The following is a 25068-nucleotide window of genomic DNA, read 5'->3' as shown; positions in this document are numbered from 1 at the left end:
TCCTGAACGCTCTCTACCATTACAAACCGCACTAGATGCTGATCCTACTGACGCCACCACTACACGACACGACGAGGTAACAATATCGTCGTCCTTGACTCCGAGATTCGCTTCCTTTACAGACACCGCACCGCTGTGACCGATAGGATCAAAGTGTTAGAGTGATGCCCATGAAAAGATGATTATTGTAATTATCTCACATAAGCTAATTATGATAATAATAGTATATTAACTGATTGAGAATAGAATGCGTAAATCTTAATTGATTTGTACAAATATTTGCAAATATCCTTAGTACTTAGCATCAACCTTAGTTGACTATTCACATGAGGATGTGAGATACCATCTTTGGGCTAAGTCACTAAAACATAAGTGGTCGGTGATTTATCGAGTTGTAGGATAGCTCGGTGGAAATCATATATATTCAGCATTGGGATGAGATGACAATGGGGGTATTCTGTATAAAGGGTTTATACACGACCTGGACCGTATCCGATATCAATGAGAAGTCAAATATCCGTTACATCTCACGTGTCGAATACACAACGATAGCCATATGAGATTTGATCTTAATCCTGACGCTGTCCTAGACTCTGCGGTGGTGTTCTCGGGTTCTTTGATTTGCTCGTTAAGGGGGGATCGAATATGCCAGCCCGAATACTTTCATTTTGGGAATTCGAGGCATTGCCAGAGGGGAATGGGATAGACAGATACGGAATCCAGCTCTCAATAAAGGGAGTTAATATTGGTTCCCTTGTCATGTCAATTCTGGTACTGAATGATTGTGCACACTTTTATGATATGATCATAATTGAATCTTCGCTAGTGAATTGATGGTATGCAAGGAATAGTTAAGAGGTGAACCGATAGGTCTGACGGGTTAAACCTATGCGAGACACGAACCAATCTGGAGGGCCGAAACTCATGTAATGGCACTTATCAATGGACAACACTGATCGTGTAAACGCGTAACAGCTATATTTGATAATATGTTGAGTGCAACTTTGTGTCTATAGTGGAGTCACGCAAAGTTAACAAGACGTTTGATATTCGAGAGAGTCAACGGATATCGAACGTGCTTGTTGGAGCAACAGTTATCGGGTCCATGGTCCCCGTTCCGGCTTCGACCAAGCTTTTAGAGATACTCGTAATTAATTGGATTAATTATCTCACACAATTATATATTTGATTAAGTGTTAATCAAATTTTAAGTTTCACGGTAAAAATAGTTTTTACCGCACGGTAAAAATAGTTTTTACCGCACGGTAAAAATAGTTTTTACCGCACGGTAAAAATAGTTTTTACCGCACGGTAAAAATAGTTTTTACCGCACGGTAAAAATAGTTTTTACCGTAAGAGGTTAATTAAAGAGTTAATTAATTTAAGACATTAATCTTATGTCAATCACTCACAAAGTGACATGTGGCGATATGAGATATGCGCCTAGTCACTATAAATAAGGAAGCTGAAAAACTAGCTAGATTTTACACTCGATGACATGTCGATTTTTCATTGGATGAAAATTAATTATATTGTATAATTAATTGGCGCCAATTAATAGATAAAGATATGATTTTTATCTAGAGATTTTACCTCAAGTTAGTTGAGGAAAAATCTCCGGTTAGTTGTGCAATTGCCACGTGTCGACAAGAGAGAAAAAATCTCAACACCCTCCCTTGAATAAAGATGGCGCCAACTACATGAGAAAATCTCTCATGTTTGTTGAAATCTTATCTGATAAGATTATGCCACGTGTCAGCAAGAGAGGAAATATCTCAACCTAATTCGGTTGAGAAATTTGAGGCTTCAGGATGGCTATAAATAGAGACCTAGAGTCTCATAATTTCACATGGTTTTTGTGAGACAATAACACACGTTTTTTCACAATACCACACGGTATTATAGCCATAATACCACACGGTTTTCTCCTTGAAAAACTGTGTGGATTCTAGGGTTTCTAATCCTAGAATAAGTGAGTGAAAGAAACTTAGTGAAAGACGAGTTTGCCCAACCAAGTGTCTCTATCAGCTTGAAGAACGGTTCGGAAGAGCAGGGTATCGATCAAGATAGTGTTGGCCGATAAGAACATCGTATCAGACTCAGCGAGGTGTGACCGGTAAGCTCGTTCCCGAGTGTTTCCTCTAGCTCAGACTTGGCGACTCGGAACGCACGGTGGTCAAAGAAAAGAAGAAGTTCAAGAATCAAAGTAAGTTTGTATTTTGAATCCGCACTTTCTTATTAGCATTTTAGAAATTGCATGTTAGGTCAATTGTATGTTTAAAGTATTAGGAATATGACATGCTCTACAGTTTATTAGAATAGTTCTAATTATTTGAAAAGGGTCATAACCTTTGTTTGCTAATTGAATAAATTAGATAAGGGTCATAACCTTTGTTTATGAATTTAGTAGATTAATATATATTCCGCGTAGAGCCAAGTTCGTAATTAGATTGCGAATTTATTTATATCTAAAATTTTTTGTAGTCGATCCAACAACTGGTATCAGAGCCAGGTTCTCTAATACTAGGAGATTGTTGGTTTAATCACCGACATCTCTATATAATTAACTAACATGCACTAATCCATTTAAATCCTATTAAATGACTTTGTTGAATTTATTCAAGTGTTGAGTAAGTTCATTTTGAATTTAGAATTTTAAAGTGTTTAAAAAGAGGTTCGGATTTTTGAAAATTGTTTTTGAAAATTAAAAATGAATTGAGAATTTGATTCTCGTAAAAATGCAATTTTAAAATTTAAAATTGGGTCACGGTCGGAATTGGATTCAACCGGATATAAGGCACGGTGGTTCTCGGCATTACACGACGAAGTTGGACTCCTGAAGTCACTCCATGCGGCAGCAGCCCTTCACGGTCGGGACATGGCGGCTGCAGGCGGACGGGTTCGGTCGCAGGCGAGCGGTCTTCGGCAACCATCAGCATGGGAGCTTCGGTCGGCATCGGGACGTCTTCGGACGTCTTCGGCAGGATGGCGCGCAGGACTCGGCGACGTCTTCGGCAGCCCAAGCGTGCGCAGGATCCGGGTGAACATCTTCAGCGTCTTCTCGGCAGGTTCGGCAGCAGGTGCGCAATACTCGGCTGCAGCAGGATTCTTCGCGGCAGCTGGGAGTGGATTTCGGCAGGCAGGTGCGAGCGGGCAGGAGGTTGGCGATGTGCAGCATTTTCCGGAAGCAATTGGGCGCTGGAATCGGGCAGACAGCTGGGCTGTTGCGGATTTTGTGGCTGCAGCAGGTGATTTTCACGGCTAGGGCTGCATACTGGAGTTTTGGCGCGGACAACACGATCGGGCAGGACTGCGATGCGGCGGCGATTAGCTGCTCACGGCGGAGACCGGCTGCAAGTGGCGGAGGAGTGGCGGAGATAGAACCCAATGGCCGGAATAGTTCCGGGTGTGCCGAGATTAATTAAAATTAGATTTTAATTAAATAACCGAAAATAATTAAAGGAAAAATGGTATGAACTAGCCAATCCCAAACTATTGCTTTTGCAAAATAGCCATAGTTTCATTTCTTTGGTAAAATAGCCATCTCTCAAAAACTTTAATCAGGATTGAATCAGACTTAGGGTACCTGTGCTTCCACGTCCGCCCCGTGCGGCTGTAGAACTCCTCCGCCCCGCCGAACGCCTCGAGGTCCTCCACGATCTCGCGCTTCATCACCGGGTCCATCCCCAGCGTGTCGAAGCTCGCCGGGTGCTGGAACGCCACGTGGCTCCAGTAGGCCCCGCCCCCGCCGTTGGTGTAGAGCCGCCGCTGCCGGCCCTGAAGGCGATCCGGTTCCGCCGCCGCCGTCGGAGCGATCGGGAACATCGCGAGCATCGAGGATGCAAGAATCGCGTCGCCGAAGATGGAGATGTTTCGGTTCTGCTTCAGATCCTCGTTTCGGTTCTGCTTCAGATCTGTTGGATTTCCAGATTGTCATTAAATTTAATCATGCCTCGATTAATTTTAATCCAGCCATCATAAACCTTACATTCTGTCTTTATAGTTCGTTGAGATTAAATTTAATCCAACCTAAATTAAGTTGGCTAGTTTGCTTATAGTTGACAAACTATGACTATTTTGCAAAAGCTTAAGTTCTATTTGGCTATATAACCGCTTCACCCATAATTAAATTGCATAATTCATTTTTATAGAATATTTTATTAATTTATTTTTCAAAATAGTTTTGTTTAAATAAATTGAATAAAATAAAATTTGATAAAATAAAATATTTTTTTGGTTAGGATTTTATTTTTTTTGGAAAATATATTCCAATTTATTTTTATAAAATATTTTAAATCCGATTTGAGTAAATTATTTTTAAAATCGAATTTATTTAATTTTCAAAAATAAAATGGAATTTAGTTCCGATTTTATTTTATTTTTAAAACCGGTTTTTATTAAAAATAAATTGCAATTTTAAAAACCGAAAAATTATTAAATTAATATTTTAAAATTAAGAGTTGATTTTAAAATTATTTTATCAAAGATATTATTTCTAAATTAAAGAGTTTAATTTATTAATAAATAAGAACCTCTTCTAAATTCAATATTTAAATAAAAGAGTTTATCTTAAAATTAATTATGTGAAGTGTTCATATAATTAAAGTCATTTATTTAAAAATAGGATTATACTTACATCAAGTTTGTTTCAATGAGATTAAAATAATGCAATGATGGTAATTTTGACTTTTTGATAAAAAAAAAAGTTTTATTAAATTATAATTCAATGTTTTAATGTATAAATTAATTTTAAAATTTATAATTCTAATGAGATTGGAATTATTTAAAATTAAGGATTAGAATAATTCAAGAGTTGAATTTAAGATAATTGATTTAAGAGTTAAATTAAATTTTAAGTGCGGAAAATAATAATATTAAGAGTTAATATTAAAGCGTCTTTTCTCTAAGTGCTCATCACACTTAGTACTAATTTTTCACATTGTTTTAAAATTATTATAAACAATGATTAGTACATTGTGAATTGACGAGGGTCCCATTATGAGTAAGTTTTAATTAACAACTCGGGACTAACATAGAAGTCTATTATAGATTAAGAGTTAATCGTTCTAGAATTCTATTCCTAGCTAATAGTTAACTAGAAAGATTAAACGCTAACAAATAGTGAGTTCCACTTTGGTGGATGGCCTCGAGTCGTAAAGTCGGCCCCCTTCGGATGGTATGTTCCACATTGCAATATCAGGGTTAGATTTCATTGCGATAGGTGCGGAAGGTTTGACCGCTCCTACGACGGCACTCCGGACGCGTCGTAATCATACAATGACTCACAAGGATGGTAGCATTCTTGATGATCCATCTGGACCAAAAATTTAAAAGCTCGGCAGTTAGTAAATGTTGAGATAAGAGTTATCTTGGTAGCATTTATTAATCCAGAATAGTTCTCGGTTTTACTAAGTGGTTAGCTGACCGCTCCTACGACGGCACCTAATCATGGCTAGTCGAATTGCAAGGCCTTGGTTATGCATGGCGGAATCGCACGTGAACAGTACCGCGTGAATCCATGCATGGCCCTATAGACTTGGCACTTCGATGATAGTGTAGTTGCAGAACCTAGAACCTGGAATAAACACAAAAATATACGTACAGTGTAGTATATGGATATATGTGTATATAACAACAAGAGTTTGGTGCCGTAAAACGTCATAGCTTTTCTGGCTTTTTTACTGCTATTTATAAAGGAAATACAGCGTACAAAGAAGAAATAAAAAACATGGTGTTAGTGGCCTACATTCTTGGCCATGATCCTAAATACTTGGTCAAAAGCAACGTTCACAGTTGAACGTGTATTATTTGCTGAAACAAATAAAATTAATGAATAAAAAACATCCACGTGTACGAGATTAACTAACAAATCACCCCCTTAAGCTCGCTACACCGTGTTAATTTGCTTAACGCCGAGCTTTTGACGCATCTCGATGAATTTGTTCCGTGCTAATGCCTTCGTCAGAATGTCTGCTAGCTGGCCATCAGTTCCGACGTGATCAACGTCCATCTTTCCGGTCTCGATGCACTCCCGGATATAATGAAATTTGGTGTCGATGTGCTTGCTCCTCTCATGATGCACCGGGTTTTTGCAAAGAGCAATAGCCGACTTGTTATCCACCAGCAAATTAAACTTCCGTTCTTCTCGCCCGACTGGCTCGCCGATGAGACGGCCGAGCCAAACGCCTTGGCACGCCGCGGTCGCCGCTGCGACGTACTCTGCCTCGCAGGAAGACAGAGCAACGATCTTCTGCTTCTGCGAGGTCCATGACACGATGCTGCTCCCGACGAAGAAAACTATCCAGGAAGTGCTCTTTCGGTCGTCGACATCGCCGGCGAGGTCACTGTCGCTGTAGCCGATCAAAACAGCTTCTCCTCCTCCCGACTTGTAACAACACCCATAGCTCAGCGTACCTTGTATGTACCTGAGTATTTGCTTGATCGCAGCCCAATGTTGCGTACTTGGCGCCTCCATGTATCGGCTGGAAATGCTCACCGTGTGAGCAATATCTGGCCGTGTGTTGACCAGGTAGCGGAGGCTGCCGATCACGCTCCGGTACTTTGTTGTGTCCACAGTCGCGCTCCCGTCTTGTTTGCTTAAACGAAGTCGATTCTCCATCGGCATGTGACATGGGTTGCAGCCACCCATGCCAGCATGCTCCAAGATCTTTGCCGCGTATGCTCCCTGGCACATCGTGATTTCTCCATCTCCTTGACACACCTCGATCCCCAAGTAATAACTAAGGAGACCGAGGTCGCTCATCTTGAACATTTGCTGCATCTGTGCTTTGAACTTGACAATGTCTTGAACACTTGTGCCCGTAATGATTAAATCGTCCACATAAACACCCACAAGCAAAAAAGAATGAGAATCACCTCTCCGATAGACGGCGTGCTTGACCAGGCTTCTTGTGAACCCGAGGGAGGCAAGGGATGTGTCCAGCTTCGAGTTCCACGTGTGTGGTGCTTGTCGAAGCCCGTATAATGCCTTGCGCAGCTTGAGAACTTTGTATTCGTTGGTGGTGTCGATGAAGCCCGGTGGTTGCTGGACGTAGACTTCCTCCGCGAGATCGCCGTTCAAGAACGCAGACTTCACGTCCATGTGGTGCACCTCCCACTTGCCATGCACGGCGAGTGCGAGCAGCAAGCGCACCATCTCCATCCTCACCACAGGAGCGAAAACTTCCTCGAAGTCCACCCCCTGGCGCTGCGCATAGCCTTTGGCGACTAGTCTCGCTTTGTGCTTCACGATGTTGCCGGCGGGATCTTTTCTAACCTTGAACACCCACTTGAGCCCGATGGCGCGGTGGCTGGCTGGAAGTGACGCGAACTCCCATGTCTTGTTGTCGATGATCGCCTTCATCTCGTCCTCCATGGAATTTCTCCAAGATGCGTAGGCGAGCGCGTCTCCGACACTTGTCGGCTCTTCAGCGGCCAAGAAACATAGGCCGCTTTCTTCGACGTCGGTGCTTTCACTAGTGGCGTCATCGTGCGTGGGCGGCGTAGCCCACTGACTCTGCACTGGCATGGGTGCAGGTGTTCGCGGCTCGACTTCCGGCGTGACGAGCTCGGGAGTTGGAGAAGTTGTCGCCGTGCTGGTCTCCGTGGTGTGGGCCACCGTGAACGAGGTCGGGGCTGATGTTGTCTCTGCTCTGCCCGATGTCTCCCAGCTCCAAGCGCGGCCTTCCTCGAAGGTGATGTCCCTTGTCACGTATAACCGCTTTCCTATCGGATCGTATACTGGATAAGCTTTCGCACCCTCCTCATAGCCCACGAACACCCCTGACGTTGAGCGATCTGCAAGCTTATGCATGCCCGGCTCGAGATTCTTGACGTGTACAATGCATCCGAAAGTTCGCAGATGGTGCGCGCTTGGCTTCTTCTTGTGCCACGCCTCGTAAGGTGTCATGCCTTCCACGCTCCTCATCGGTGCGCGATTGAGGAGATAAACAGCTGTCTTCACCGCCTCTCCCCAGAACATCCCCGGCACAACCATCGACTTCATGAGACAGCGCGCCATCTCGACCACCGTCTAGTTGCGCCTCTCTACCACGCCGTTTTTCTGCGGCGAATAAGGCGCCGTAGTGTTGTGCTTGATGCCGTTCTCCTCGCAGAACTCTACGAATTCACGGGAGTTGAACTCGCCGCCACGGTCAGAGCGGAACGCGAGCAATTTGCATTCCCGCTCTGCCTCGGCTACCGCCTTGATCTTCTTGAAATAACGAAACGCCTCGTCCTTTGTCCTGAGCATCTCGAGCCACATAAATCGACTAAAGTCATCGACTATGAGTAAGAAATACCTCTTGCCTCCTGCGGTGGTCGGTGTGATCGGGCCGCATAGATCGATGTGCACCAATTCCAGCGGCCGTCGTGCTCGAAATGTCGTAGCTTACGGAAACGGCTTTCGGTGTTGCTTCCCGAGCGCACACCCATCACAAAATTCCTCCACGTGCTCGAAATTGGGAATGCCTCGTGCCATCTCTTTGTGTGAGACGTTTCGTAGAGCACGAAAGTGTAGATGCCCGAAGCGGACGGCCACAGCCAAGCGACGTCGTCCTTCTGAGTCAGCAAACTCACCGGTACCGCAAGACTCAAATTCAGTGTGTAGAGCCGGTTGCGATTGTGTGAAACCCGAGCGAGTAACTTGCGTGCACGATCAAGGATGCAGAGCATCCCTCCTTCGATGACGATCTTGCAGCCATTCTCGTCAAGCTGCCCAAGCGAGATGATGTTGCTTCGCAGGCTTGGGATGTAATACTCGTCGGAGAGGATGCGGTGGTCACCGGTGGGGCACTGGAAGATGACTGTGCCTCTTTCGCGTATCGTCACCACCGAGTTGTCGCCGAAACGTACTTTTCCATGTACTATCTTGTCGAGGACCGTGAACGTTTTCTCGTCGCCGGTCATGTGACTACTCGCGCCGGTGTCGAGATACCATACGCCATCGGCCGCATTCACGGGCACCACCTTCTCCTCGTTCAAGTACACCGCCTCGGACTCGTCGTCGGCAGCCTTTTTGAGTGCACAGATCTGCGTCATGAGGAGAGCTGGCTCCTCGTCTTCTCCCGACTCGGCGCGCGCGAGGTTGGCTTGTTGTTGCTGCTCTCGATCGCGCTTCGCCTTGCAACACTCCTTAGCCCAATGTCCGTCTTTGCCGCAATAGCGACAATTTCCCTTCTTGCGTTCGCCGTTGCCGCCGCCGCTACTCGATGAAGACTTTGCCTTGTCCCAACCGGACGACCTTGTTTTTGCCGGAGCCTTGCCCTTCTTGTCGCTGCCTCCGGAGGAGCCTTGCCCACTCTCGCGTTGTCGCTGTCGGGCTTGCCATTCTTCCTCCGTGAGGAGTAGACGGCTGCCGGAAGGTGGGGGGTCGTTGAGTTCACCGCGCTCCTCCACGACTAGGAGCCGACCCGTGAGCTCTTTGATGGATAAAGTATTGAGATCCACAAGCGAGTCGATCGCCATGGCCATTTGTTTGTATGCACGTGGCACGCTCCGAAAGAATTTGAGCACTGCCTTGTGCTCGGTCACCGGATCGCCCAACACCTCGAGGTCGTTGACGATCGCCGTGAGCCGAATGCCGAAAGACTCCACCCCCTCTCCGTCCTTGAATGCGAGGTTCTCGAACTCTGTCCAGTGTGTTTGCGCCTTGGCCTCCCCGACACGCTCGACACCGACCCGCATGATTTTGAGCGTGTCCCAAGCCTCCTTCGCTGTGTCTTTAGCGCCGAGGGTTCAGATCAGCTCTGGTGGTACTGCCCGGAGCACCACCGACATGGCTCGCCGGTCTTCAAGGAGATCACTGGGGCCATCTTCGACAACATCCCAAAAGCCTTGCGCTTGTAGTTGCACCTTCATGAGGATCGCCCAGTCCGCGTAGTTGGTCCGCGCGAGGGCCGAAAAGTGAGCTGCACCGTCGCTCTCCCTGACGACTCGCTCCACGATGCGCAGTTCGCCGCTGCCACCGCTGCTCAGCCGTGCCTTCGGCGGAGATGAAACCGCCGCCTTGCTGTTGCTGCCTTCCTCTCCTTGTCCTGCCATTGCCGAAACATATCGAACACCGAACAGCTACAAAGTCTTGGATCGAACACCAAATGCTCTGATACCACTTGTAGTTGCAGAACCTGGAATAAACACAAAAATATACGTACCGAGTAGTATATGGATATATGTGTATATAACAACAAGAGTTTGGTGTTGTGAAACGTCACAGCTTTTCTGGCTTTTTTACTGCTATTTATAAAGGAAATACAACGTACAAAGAAGAAATAAAAAACATGGTGTTAGTGGCCTACATTCTTGGCCATGATCCTAAATACTTGGTCAAAAGCAACGTTCACATTTGAACTTGTATTATTTGCTGAAACAAATAAAAATAATGAATAAAAAACATCCACGTGTACGAGATTAACTAACAGATAGACCTGGTTATCATCAAGGTCTGATGTAGAGTTTGTTTATGGAGAAAGGCTCTGGAAAGCCTTCCCTCTGATTCGAGGTGTCTGGCCTCACTATCCTTGGGTCGAACATCATTGAGGTCGAAGTCGTCTTGGCCATGTCGCCCTCGATGTTCGTGACGTTACCGACTCTTATCGACGAGGCTACTAGGTCGTTGAAGTCAGTCTTCGACTTTGTCGAGGTCGAAGTTGCCTTCGACCCTTACTGCTCATGTAGTACTCGACATCCTCGAAGTCAAGGTCGAGGGGTCTTTGAGGTTGCTTCTGTCCTCGAAGTACTTTTGACCTTGACGTTATTGAAGTTGTAGTCACTTTGACTACAACATCGTCGAAGCTGATGCCCTCGAAGTCGTGGTCGCTGCCATCATCAAGGCCAAGGGGTCTTCGAGGTTGCTCCGCCCTCGAAGTTGCTGTCGTTTCATCACTTCAAAGTCGTGAAGGCACTTCTTGTCCTCGAAGCTGTTCCTCCGCTTCAAACTTGCAAGGACACTCCCTGTCCTCGAAGTCGTTCCTCGTGTCGCTGCTGTTGTTCTCTCCTCGAACACGCGAGAACACCTTTTTGTCTTACTCTCGATGAGGTGATGTGAATTCGTCGGAGAGATTCGTCGGAGTTCAATTTGAGCGGACCATCTATCGGAAGGTTTGGATATAGACGAAGCTTTCGTGCTCGAAACCTTCGAATTAGGATGGATCGAATGATGCCACGATGGGTTGCAAAATTCCCGTCGATAAATCGGACGAACGCCACAAGAATTTTGAGCACAAATTCTTGATAAGTTCTAGACTAAGAGAATCCTCACTAAACACACAAACACACTTTTTTTCATATATATTCCAAGATGCTCATACTAGAGCTTACACACACATATATATATAGTCTAGATAATAACCTCTAGACACCAAGGATTGAAATACCGTTACCGTTACCGTTCCGAGCTTTCAAATTTACTAGTAACCCCCCGTACCGTAAAGGAATACCGGGGGAAGCAGGAAAAAAAGGGAACCGGTACCGTTGAACTTACCGTTACCGTAGAGGAATACCGTCAAATACCGTTTTTACCGATGAGAATTCAGAAAAGAAATATACAAAAAAACATACAACGTACGTATGATGAAATTCATAAAATTAAAAATAGTGTAGACTGTTTCAACACAGTATCAAATTAAAAACACAACAAAAAGTAAGTTCAATAGTACAAACCAAAATGATAGAGTTCAACACAATCCACCAAATACTATAGTTCAACAAATTCAACAAAGGAGGAATACAAATGACTACTCAAAGCGACCGTATGCACCGGTCATACAGTAATCATACCAAGTCATATAATGAGCACATGCACGAAAGTACCTGTCCAAGTGATAGTCGTACTCATACGGAGATGAACCAATAGACATGGAGTAGATGGGATAACCTGGATATGGTCGCACCGTTTCGGGAGCGTGAGTTGATGCATAGGCGTCCTGGTTGTAACTGGAAGATCCGTCATCATAAGATGACTCTGTGCCTTGAGGACCAATTGATACCGATCCGAAGTTGTAGGACAAGTCATCAACGTCATTGCTAGACGTAAATGACATGGCATCATTCATACCTCCGCCCTGACCTTCGCGCCCGTATCCTGAATAAAAAAAGGCAGGGTGATGAAGACGATCAAAATCTTCTTGCGATGGTGCGTATCCAAGTTGAGCACCGCCGTCATCACCAAATGAGGTGCCTCCAGCAGTAAAGGAACCCCCAGACCGATAGGAACCTCCATCACCTCCCCCTGATCCACCGTCACCTGCACCTCCACCTGCTCCGCTTGATCTACGGCTTGAACCTCCGCCATCTGAATCCGAACTGTCTCCGGATCCGCTTTGAGGTTGGACGTCCTCGTTCAGCACTCGCTCCGGATCAACTCCATGCTCTCGAGCCGCTTTAGCTACTGCCGGATCCGGGTTCTGGTTGACGTCGTCCATGTGAACTTCGTCAATCCAGCGGAGCATTTTGTCGTCTCCCTCATTGTCATTCCCCGAGCGTTCGAAAGCTCGTTCGATGATATCCAAAGGATCCAGGGGGTTGAGGTTGTTGTCGTGAATCGGAGTTGCTTCACGGAGTTGCAACTTCATGTTGTATGAGAAGAAAACAAGCTTCTCGAGTCTGCTGTACGCTAGACGGTTCCTTTGTTTTGTGTGGACGAGGGCAAATGTACTCCAATTCCTCTCACAAGCGGAGGCGGATGAAGTTTGTGACAAAATTCGAATGGCCAACGTCTGTAAAGTCGGGGTCCAATTTCCGTAAAGCTCCCACCACTCACCTGCAATCATGTGACATAAATCATATCATGTCATTTCTTACCATTCCATGACATAGTTAATGCATACAATTCATCTCACAAGCTTACTTGCACAAAGGGTGCCTCGTGCCGAAACAACACTTCTTTGTGAGAAGTCCCCTCGAGCGTCTCGAAATGCGATTAACTGTAATTAGAAAATCAAATAAGACTCATATATTCATAATGTGATATAGCTTGTAACAATTTATAGTTTTATACCTCTCTCCCAAGAGTTGACCCATCAAGATCCGGATGCAAGAAGTCGAACACCCTTGTGACAGCGGCCATGTGGGTATTGTCCATGTGGATATCCGGGTTAAACAGCAACTTTGGATTTAGGAAGAAAGCTGCAATGTGTAGTGGATGTTCCATTTGAGTACTCTATCTGTGGTTCACAATGTCGACAACCCATTTCTTCCCACTCATCGCTTCCAACTTCTTTTTCATCTCGTGGAAGACGTAGTATAGTAATCCCATCGTGGGATGCACCTCAGTGTCCACTAATCGAAGAGTGGTGTACATCGGCTCGAATATGGCACACACTTCGTCCACTGAATGCCAGAATCTGGGATTTAAACAAGTCTCGGATATGGATGTACCTGTAGGAGTTGCACTCAATTTGGAATCATCCCACCATTGACTACTGAACATCGTCCTCAACGCAGCTCTCTTCTCTCGGAGACTTCTGAGAGCTAGATAGTTCGTGGCAAATCTTGTTGCGCCGGGACGGATGATTTCACCTGGGGATGTCTCCCGTAACTTGGACAACACAGTACCGTGGTTGTAGATGAACTTAATCGCACCCCTCGCAGCTTTGATAGTTTGCTTAACACTATCTCTCTTCCCAATATCTTCAAACATCAGATCTAGACAATGTGCGGCGCAAGGTGTCCAGTACACATGGTACTTGCGTTGTAATTTCAACCTGGCGCTCCTGTAGTTCGAACCGTTGTCGGTCACAACTTGGACGACATTCTGTTTTCCGATTTCTTTGAGTGCTGACCTCAATATTCTGTAGATGTACTCCCCTGTTTTCGTATGCTTTGATGCATCAACGGACTTTAAGAACACCGTTGCACCAACACAATAAACCATAATGTTTATGATGCTCAGTCTGGTCGGCCCCGTCCAACCATCAGTGAGTATGGTGCAGCCGTATTTTACCCACCGCTTCTTTTGTTCTTCAAGGTAGTTCTCCGCGTCTGCAACCTCCATATCGAGGTACTTGTTATGAATTTCATACGGAGTTGGTATAGGAACGCCTGGACCTGCAATATGCCAATATACATCATGTTAACATTTCAAGAACACATGCGATTCGACAATATGAAAATAAAATTACTTATCACGAATTGAGGAATACCTAGGTCATGAGCGGACGCTATCATGTTTTTGAACTCATGCGAGGCGGCCTTACTCGCCGGCACATGTTGGTGAACAAAGAATTTTGTTATGTGTCTTCCGAGCCACGTTCTCTTCTTCGGATCCACGATCTCATCAATTTTTGTTTGCTTCGCACTCGCTGACTTATATAATGACGGAGCAGCTGGTGGAGATTTTGCCGTAGAACCACTGCCGGGCCCCGACATCATCCGAGCCTCCCATTCCGTCTGCGCCGCCTCTTGTCTTGACCTCTTCATAACTGCTCGTAATTGCGCTTCGTAGTCTTCTTCGTTTGATTCTTCCACGCCAAAATTTTTAGCCAATGTCTTGCAAAGCGTAGATTCCAACGACTGTTTGTTCTTCTATTTTACGACATTGCCTTGAAGTAAAGCTTGCATCTCTGTTTCCACTTCAGGAGGGACTTTCTCACAGAATTTGACACTCCTCGTTGGGTCTACATGGGCTAGGTGGTTTTTCACTCTCGTGATGCCACCACCTCCCATAATGTGCTCGCAAAATATGCACTGGTGGCCGCTACTTTTTCCGGGAATGGGTGTGCAATACTTCCTAGCTGGGTCGGGGGTCGACATTCTTGCAAGTCGTAATCTACAAATTAACAAATTAAAAACAAGTCATAACAATTTCTTCATAAATCAATAAACAAGTTAACATAACCTTAATCATCACTAACTAATCACAAAATTAATAAATAATTCGGATTAAATACAAATAAATTACAAACATCAACACAAACTCTAAAATTAAAAACAAGTCACAAAATATCTTCATAAATCAATAAACATGTTCATCATAACCTTAATTATCACTAACTAATAAAAAAATTACCAAATAATTCGGATTAAATAAAAAAAAAATTAGAATCATGAACAAAAACTCTAAAATTAAAAACAAGTCACAAAATTTCTTCATAAATCAATAAACATGTTCATCATAACCTTAATTATCACTAACTAATCAAAAAATTACCAAATAATTCGGATTAAATAAAAAAAATTAGAATCATGAACAAAAACTCTAAAATTAAAAACAAGTCAAAAAATTTCTTCATAAATCAATAAACAAATTCATCATAACCTTAATCATGACTAATTAATCACAAAATTACCAAATAATTCGGATTAAATTCAAAAAAATTACAAACATCAACACAAAATTAAATCAACACTACATCAATGATCACAACTATCAATTTATACTTAATCTTCAAAAATTATCAAGAAATTTCAAGTTTTAAACTCAAAATCATCAAAAAATAAAATTTGGCCGGGAAGTGGACCGGGAAAGGGATTACCGGCGGGATCTAGGAAGATTTGGCCTCAAATCAAATTGTCTTTTCCTTTATTTTTTTTTTTAATTTTTTTTTATTATTATTACCTCACTGTCTTGGCACATTTGTTGTTGGTCTTTGAAAATTTCTTTCGGAGAAAGTGGTGACAAAGTGATGTCCCGGTGGTTGTGGCGGAGAGTGTACTTGTTGGTGAAGCCGTTGTGAGATACCTTCCGGTCGAATTGCCATGGCCGTCCGAGTAGTAAATGTCCGGCCTTCATTGGAACCACGTCGCAAAGAACCTTGTCTTCATATATTCCGATTTTAAATGGAACGACAACTTGTTGAACAACTTTCACACCTCCATTATCGTTGAGCCAATGGAGCTTGTATGGTCGTGGGTGGTTGGTCATCGATAAATCAAGCTTGTCGACCAAGGTAGTACTAGCCACGTTGGTACAACTACCACCATCAATGATCAAACTACATACCTTGTCCTTGATGAAGCACCGTGTTTGGAAGATTGTTTTTCGTTGAGCGTCGTCATCTTCCTTAGCGAGCACACTTAAGGACCGACGATTCACAAGTGTGAGACTTTTTGGGATGTCATTGGCCGGATCTTCTTCGTTCTCTTCTTGTTCTTCCGTCGACTCTTCATCGGTGGCGTACTCTACATTTTCCGTCAAGATCATGGTGCGCTTGTTTGGACATTGGCTAGCGATGTGCCCTCGACCTTGGCATTTGAAGCACCTTATGTCACTATTTCTTGACATGTTGATGCCGGTCTTGTCTTGAACATCATGAGTGAGTGACGTGAGCGATGGTGGAATCACTATTTTGGAGGAGCTTGATCCTTTATCTTCTCGTTGTTGGTAGGGCGTCTTCCAAGGAGTCTTTTCGGCGGTCTTGAAGGATCGATTGCTTCCTCCGCTTAATTGTTTCTCTATGATATTTGCCATGTGGACCATTTCTTCAAGCTCTACGTAGTGGTGGAGCTCTACTTCGTTGGCGATGTCGATATTGAGCCCGGCTAGAAATCGAGCCATTGTTTGTTCTCGGTCCTCCTCGATGTCGACGCGGCTCATCAACATTTCCATCTCTTGGTAGTATTGTTCCACACTTCGGCTTCCTTGGTTGAGTCGTTGAAGTTTGGTATAAATTCCTCGGTAGTAATGGCTTGGCACAAATCTTTTTCTCATGATTGACTTCATTTGCTCCCATGTGTCGATGGCGGGTTCGCGATTTTTTTCTTCTATTTAATACCATTTGATCCCACCAAACCAAAGCATAGTCATAAAACTCAAGGGACGCGAGTTTGACTTTGCTTACCTCGAAACAACGTCGATCGCCAAAAATCATATCGACTTTTCTCTCCCAATCAAGATAGGCTTCGGGATCATTTTTCCCATAGAAGGGAGGAACCTTCATTCGGACGTTGGCTAGTTCATCTCGATTGTGATTTCGATATCGGTCGTAACTTCTTTCCGACCCCCGTTCATCGTCTTGGATGCCATTTTGGTGTGGCGATTGTATTCACCGATGTCTTCGACGTTGATAGTCTTGTCGATGGAGTCGGTATTCGCCTTGGTCATCGCTCTCGGATTCGTCAGGATATTGACGGAGTGCATACCTTGGTTGTCTTCTCGCGGCCGGTGGGTTAGGACTTCGTGGTGGTGGAAGTTGCGGTGGTGGAACTTGTGGTGGTGTGGGAGGTCGTAGTATGGCTTCTTCGAGGATGGTGAATCTCCTATTCATATCTTCAATCAAACCTTGGAGCAATTCAAAATTCCTCGGCATGTCATTGTTGTTTCCATCGTAAGACATTTTTTTTTCTCTTTTTTTTTGTTATTTTTTTTTGTTTTTTTTTGTTTTTTTTTCTATTCTTTTTTTTTTGCTTCTTTTTTTCGTTTTTTTTTTTGAAGTTGCAATTGCATATACAAAACTAGGAGGAGAAAGAAGAAGAAAAAAAATAATAAATAAAAAAATGGACACCTTTGATAGAAATTGGCTCTGATACCACTTGATGTGAATTCGTCGGAGAGATTCGTCGGAGTTCAATTTGAGCGGACCGTCTATCGGAAGGTTTGGATATAGACGAAGCTTTCGTGCTCGAAACCTTCGAATTAGGATGGATCGAATGATGCCACGATGGGTTGCGAAATTCCCGTCGATAAATCGGACGAACGCCACAAGAATTTTGAGCACAAATTCTTGATAAGTTCTAGACTAAGAGAATCCTCACTAAACACACAAACACACTTTTTTTCATATATCTTCCAAGATGCCCATACTAGAGCTCACACACACATATATATAATCTAGATAATAACCTCTAGACACAAACCATACATATTCTAATTCAATGGTTATAAAACCAAATGAATGAAAAAAAAAACATAACCACAAAAATAAATAACCATAACCTCTAAGAAAATAAAAACCACCAAGTAATGAAAATTAAAAGCTAGAGGTTACAAACAAGTAAAAAAAAATCCAAATTTGTTGATGAGTCCATTGGTCTTTCTTCACATTGATGCTTGAGATGTCCTCATCACGAGGTCGCCCCTTCGGATCGTGAGGACACCTTTTATCCTTGAAGTCGCGAGAACAGAATATCGCAAGGACCTCAACCTTGAGATTGCAAGGTCATCTCCCACGACCTGCGAAGTTCTCGACTTCTCATTCGATCCGACACTTAGTGAAACTATCACGACAGTTTCACTTCACGAAATGTTCCTATGTGCCAAAAAGGCCTTTGCAAGTCAAACTCAACTCGCGAGCAGGGAGCTTATTGTCACGACCTGATCCGACCAGCGGCCGCGATCTGACTCGCCGACGACGGTGGAGGGCTGCGACCGTTCATTCATTCTATTTCCTTGTACCTGATACGCGCTTTGTTTCATCTTATTAATATTATACAATTAAAGTTCTTTGTTTACATATACGGTCATAATGTTGCTGTAGTAAAAATCTACTTACTAGTATAGATATACTTTTGTTTAAAAGAATACACTTTGCGGAAAATAAACAAAAGCAAGAACGCACTTTATATTCATATATTGAAAAGAGAGTTACGAATCTGGGGCACATTACATATCCAAAAAAATACGTTTAAACTTTTTCTTTTCCTTTACATATATAAAATACAACTTCCCATTGAATTTATACAAAATAACAGTGCGTTCGTGGGCTCCTACACTTGACTTATCCTGACTTGCTGACCCTTCTAACAGGTCGTCATCTACCACGCACCCGCAACTACGTCCTACTTGCTTGCTAGTACTCCACCTTGCCTTTTCCCTTGTCTACACCAACAAGGTATAATTGTGAGTCATAATGACTCAGTAAGTGGATTCTAAGGTAACGCTTAACTGGTGTATTACATGCATTTTCCAGATGACGTGCTAGCATGAACTGCTGATGTATGACAATCTTAAACCTGAACATTCTATGGTGTCTGACCACCTATGATGACGACATGACAGACTTGAATTTCATTTGACTGGAAGAAACCTATCATTCATGACATATCGCCTCAACCCTGCATTTGTGGTTATCTTGGCGCTTGACATACTTGTCACGATCACTCAGCCGGTGTACTTGGGTGAGCAACGGATAGACAAGGCTGATCTGAAGCCCGCTTGTATGTCCTATGTGAACTGACATGCTGTGACAGAACGTTATCTGAATGTCTATCCTTGCTTGATGTGTCTGGGATCCACTGGTGAACCTATCTATGTTTTAGGCCTGGTTGTGAGTTGTAAAAAATCTCTGGCGAGCATCTCGCAAGCCTGTGACTCCTCTGGTCGTACTACATCTTCCCACACTTTTCCACAGTCAGCTAGGAGTCTGGGGTCTAGGGGACCGCGGTTCACTGACACTGAACATTTTAAGCTGAAATATCTTTTAATGTGTATCCGGGCCTAACTGACGGCAACCGGATAAGACATGACTTATTAGGAGAATAATGCGCGGGGATTCTGACCCAGCCGGGTAGGATTCGGGTCTTGATCCCTATCGACTACCATTACTTAATTACTGTTTAAGTTTCGTACTTAAGTGTTTTATTAGGAACATAGCAACTGCTTACCGAAATCCTACTAGCTTAGTATAGGTTGGCGGCCCGACATCAAAATCTATCATTTTTATTTGAGTCTCCCAACTCAACTCCATCACAAAGACACAAGACAATTTCATTTCTGGGGGAAAACATTTATAGTAAGGTTGTACTATGTTTTCTACGCTTCCTTGTCAGCTATCATTTCATTTACTTAGTGTTACTTGCTTAACAAGTTATTTGGCCGCCACCTTATCTTCTTACTGTCATTTAAAGTGTTCTGGGTTCGGCCTATTCTTGTTTACTATCGCTACTATGATGCAAGTACGCCGAACTAGCGACTATTTAATATTCCTTGAGTTGTAGGTGCCTCATAAATCCACTTACCTGGATTCCTTATCTCCTTCATTACTTGCAATGTTGTTTCTGTGCTTCGAGAACGCTCCTCGAATTGATTGAATAATTAACTTGTATAAATGAGTTCAATTTTTTAGTATCGAGTTGATTCGAGCATTTGACTTGAGAACTGAGCTTAGAATGGAAACTTCCTATTTTTGGCAAGTGCCTGAAAGTCAACTATCCGAGAGTGGAGCTTGACTTTTCAAATAAATCCCTAAGAAACGAAAACCGCGAAAAAAGATCACTTTAGGGGCTGTAACAAAAGATTGAACGGTTTTCAGGGATTTAAGAGAAATCTGAGAATTGCCTTAGGGTCCCTGACTATGTATGAATGAGAATGCACGTGAACACTGCCATGCATGACCCTGGAGACTGACTCTGGAAAGCATTTCATAACGATTCGAGGTGTCTGACCTTGCAACCTTAAGATCGATCATCATCGAGGTTGAGATTGTATCGACCTTGTTGAGGTCGAAGGGGTCTTCGACCCTTGCTGTCCTTGAGATTGCTTCATCATTGTCGAGGTCGAAGGGGTCTTCGACCATTTCCTCTTCGAGGCTACTGATGTCCTCAACTTGTTTCTTTGTTTCGATCCTGACGTTATCGAGATCGAGGTGTCGTCGATCCTTCAGTACTTATGGTTGCTGAATTCATGGTTTTTGTGAAGATCATCGAGGTTAGGCCATCGAGGTCAGTCTTTGACATTGTCGAGGTCGAAGGGGTCTTCGACCTTTACTGTCCTCGAAGCTGTCTTCAACGTTATCGAGGTCGAAGGGGTCTTCGACCCTTACTCTCCTCGAAGTTGTCTTCGACGTTGTCGAGGTCGAGGGGGTCTTCGACCCTTACTGTCCTCGAAGCTATCTTCGACGTTGTCGAGGTCGAAGGGGTTTTCGTCCCTTACTGTCCTCGAAGCTGTCTTCAACGTTGTCGAGGTTGTTCTCTTCGCGTCACTGTCGTTCAACGCTACCTCGTCGCTTTGAACACTTATGTGGTATAATCGTCGAGGCTCCTCCTCGAACATTTTTGTCACCTTTGTGACGAGGTCATTCTTTTGGATCGTGAGGACATCCTTTGTCCTCAATTTCATAGTCAATTCGATACTTAGCAAAACTACTGCTTCGTCTTCTCTCCACCCTTTCGTCAAGATACCAATCCTGAAATCTTCTGGAACGGATGTTGAGGTCTCCTTGATCCTTCTCGCCACCATCCTCTTTCATGTCCTTTTCTCAGGACTTCGACCTCGGGCTGATGGATCATCATTTCGAGTATCCTAAGAGTTAGAAAACCCATGAGAATAAACACCTCGAGTTAGAAGAGAATTAACCGTTCCTTCCCTTGTAACATATATCATCGTAGATTCATATCTACGAGTGATATTACATATTTAAGTGCGTTGAGTTTGCCCACGCATAGGTCTTTGTATATCAGGAGCCACGGCTTGAAAGAGCAGGGTTTTGAACGACTGGCCGATAAGATCGTTGACGAGTGTTCCTCCTCTGGCCCAGACTTGGCGACTCGTAATGCACGGCGAAAAGACGGAGACATACCTTATCCTTGACACAGAAATGTAAGTTTCGATATCTAACTATTTTATGTGTTCATACATGCATTCACGTTCAATTGTATACGAGTAATTATTATGTTATCGGATTTGACGCTTTAATTATATGAGATATAATTATTAAAATTGAAATAAAATTTAAAAAGTCATCCGCTGCGTTGTCCGGTAATTTTAATCGAATTACGATCCAACAACTGGTATCAGAGCCTAGGTCGTATACTCGTAGTCCATTTAATTATAAAATTTGAGTGGCACAATTTAAATTAAATGCATGTGAATGGTGGTTTTGGATTTGGTCGTGATTTCGGTTGGTTCCTTTGAATTTTTTTTTTTTAATTTATTAGATGAGTTGTTCGCCCATAATTTCGGGTTAGGAATTTTTGTAAATTCTAGAGCATGTTCTAGAATATTTTATTGCAATTTATTTGCAATTTTTATATAACTGTATGTCTACACGGATTCACGGCAGCTTCACGGCAATTCTGGCGAGTCCACGGCGGTTTCTGGCGAGGCAGCAACTCCGGCAGCCAATCAGGTGGTGGCGCAGGCGGTCGGACGATGTAGATGGGCGGCTGGCAGTGTCTTCGGCGGGTCGGCAAGCGGCTGGGCAGGATCGGCATCGGGCAGGAGCTTCGGGCAGGATTTCTCTGGCGCAGGGCAGCGGCGATCCTCGGAAATCGAAGGCTGCAGGTCGGCGACTTCATCAGGCGGAGGCAGCTGCAAGTCTTCGGTCTTGGCGGCAGTTTCACGGTCAGTCGGTAGCAGGTCGAAGTCGAGCTGGGCTCGACTTGACTAGATGCTCCGTAGGCAGCAGGATCCCGCGCTTTGGCGGGATCAGGGTGGCAGCTGGAACCGCCCGCGCTATGCGCGGGGCTGTTCCGCAACTGCCGCGCGCTATACGCGTGCGGGCAGGCTGCAGGTCCGCAATTTTTGCGGACCATGCCTAATACCGCTGGGCGGTTAGGGCTGCAGGCCCAGCCCGAATCTGCTAGGCAGATTCAGATGCAATTTCTGGAATTTTATTTTAATTAAATGATTTTTCAAAATTGTTTTGAATATAAATCATACATTAAATATTTTGGAAATATTTAATAAATTAAAATAAATAACCATGCCTTAATTTTATTTATTTATTTATTTACTTTATTTATTTTAAAGGCTGTAAAATTCAAAGGGAGCCGGTGAAATCCAAAATGTGGTTTTATTTTTTTTTATGTGATGCTTTATGTGCATGTAGGTCATATAGATTTTAGGTTTGCCATTCAAGAGTATGTATAATTACGTCATATTATTTTAATGAGATTAAAATAGAATGAAATATGACGAGTTCGAATTAATTGATAAAAAAGAGTTTTTATTCAATATTCAAATATATCACTAAATTAAATTACTATAAAATACCTGATTGGATTGGGTCGTCATTTATAGTGGACGGATAAATTGAACGTTGTTCATTATTGAAATTAAGAGTTAATTTCGGAAAGCTAGTTCTTCGGAACGAGTAGCTAGGTATGGAAGTCTTTTCGTAAGATAATATTCGTATTAATCTTTCGCTATTAAAATAGTTTTAAAAGCAAAACACGAATTGATACCGAGTCTAATTTATAATTGTTATAAATTAGATAATATTTCTCATTTAATTAAGAATAATTAGTTTGAGTTAAAATCAACTAAAATAAAAAATTAAAATACTAATAAATAGTGAGTTCCACTTCGGTGGGTAATGGTCTGTATGATTAATCTAACAACGTGAGCGGTGTGGATGGCCTCGAGTCGTAAAGCCAGCCCCCTTCGGATGGTATTTTTCACGCTGTAATATCAGGGTTAGATTACATTATGATAGGTGCAAAAGGCCTGGTCGCTCCTACGACAGCACGCCGGACGCGTCGTAATCATGCGTCGACTCACATAAATGGTAACATTCATGATGATCCATTTTGACCAAACTAAAGTTCCGATATTTAATAATTGTTGAGACAAGAGTTTTTTTGGTAGCAACTATTAATCAGAGAGGAGTCTCGGTTTTATTAAGTGATTAGCTCACCGCTCCTACGACGACACCTAATCATAGTAGAATTACCGTGAATTAATAAACGTAGGGTTGTTTTAGTATTTATCACAATGCATAACATGTATACACGTTTATTTTTTTGAAGCTCATGATATATGTTTTTTCTATACTTGTCTGATTATGCAATTATTTATTTAATTTCAGCAATATGTCCATTCCCAATGTAAACCTCTTGCGCTTAATTACTAATGCGAATTTGTGGGATAATGCTTGGGGAATAGATCATATCCAATACATGTATGATCTATTTTTCGAAGCAGACCGACAAGGATTGATGTTCGGCGAGGCAGCTAAGATGAGAATTGCCCTAAATTCCCTTTCTAGCTCATATGGAACATTCTCATCGCATTTTCTCTCGTTCCCGACTGAATATACGATGAGTAATCTCTACGAGCTCTCGGAAGGAAGTGTTTCAACCGTGATAGAGAGAGTAGAACCAGAGACGGTTCCGGAGCTTTTGCCCGTAAAGATTGAAGGTAAAGTACCTCTCATACAGTTAAATGTTTTGGAGGCCTATTATGTCGGGGATTCATCCTATTCCTGGATAGTGGATTCAGGAGCAACAAATCATGTGTGTACATCTTTGTAGGTATTGACTTTGTGGAGGGAGCTCGAGTTCGGTAAACTCACACTTACGTCGGGAATAGACAATCCGTTTATGCCAAAGCTGTGGGAAAGGCTCGCCTCAAATTCGCGGATAAATTTTTGGATTTAGAATCTTTTTATTTTATTCCGAATTTTTGTAGAAACCTTGTCTCTATTTCTGAACTTTGTAAACAATTTTATTCGGTTTCTTTTAATGATAATGTGATTGTTATTGGCAAGAATGGTTCGAATGTTTGCAATGCAGTATTAGAGAATGCGCTTTATTTATTAAGACCTTCTGAATATTACTCTCTGAATACCGAAATGTTCATGGTAGCAATACCCACGAACTCTAACAAGAGGATAAAAGTATCTAATGATGATGAAACCTATAAATGGCACCTAAGATTAGGGCACATTGACATTGATAGGCTAAACCGCTTAGCAAAGGATGGTCCTTTGAGAGAACTAAGAGTTGGTTCTCTTCCTGTTTGCGAATCATGCCTTGAAGGCAAGATAACCAAATGACCTTTCTCATCCAAAGGTCACAGGGCTGAAGTACCACTAGAGCTAATACACTCGGATGTCTGTGGTCCGATGAATACTTAGGCTAGAGGTGGTTTTGAGTACTTCGTCTCGTTCATAGATGACTACTCAAGATACGGATACATCTACTTAATGCGACGGAAATCATAAACTTTTGGAAAGTTTAAAGAATTCCATGCTGTGGTTGAGAACTAATTAAGTAGCAACATCAAAGTATTTCGATCAGATCGAGGAAGAGAATACTTAGATACAGAATTCACCGATCACTTGCTGGAACATGGGATTGTTTCGCAATTATTGGCTCCTGGTAACCCACAATAGAATGGTGTAGCAGAGAGAAGGAACCGAACCTTGTTAGACATGGTAAGATCCATGATCAGTTATTCATCACTACCCATCAACT

At 43.1% G+C, this 25068-nt stretch overlaps 1 long non-coding RNA gene across 1 annotated transcript; it reads left to right on the top strand.

Moving 5' to 3' along the window:
* The first annotated feature begins 1870 nt into the window (after positions 1 to 1870).
* On the top strand, positions 1871 to 19319 carry LOC149402276 (uncharacterized). Its single transcript, XR_016296232.1, has 3 exons — positions 1871 to 2206; positions 18680 to 18764; positions 18843 to 19319. It is a non-coding gene; the product is annotated as an uncharacterized LOC149402276 (long non-coding RNA).
* Positions 19320 to 25068: the final 5749 nt, after the last annotated feature.

The sequence above is a fragment of the Urtica dioica genome, chromosome 3, assembly GCF_054948205.1.
Source record: "Urtica dioica subsp. dioica isolate 48M chromosome 3, U.dioica_male_clone48M_v1_H2, whole genome shotgun sequence".
Taxonomy (NCBI): Eukaryota; Viridiplantae; Streptophyta; class Magnoliopsida; order Rosales; family Urticaceae; genus Urtica; species Urtica dioica.
This window is presented reverse-complemented; position numbering and strand designations above follow the sequence as displayed.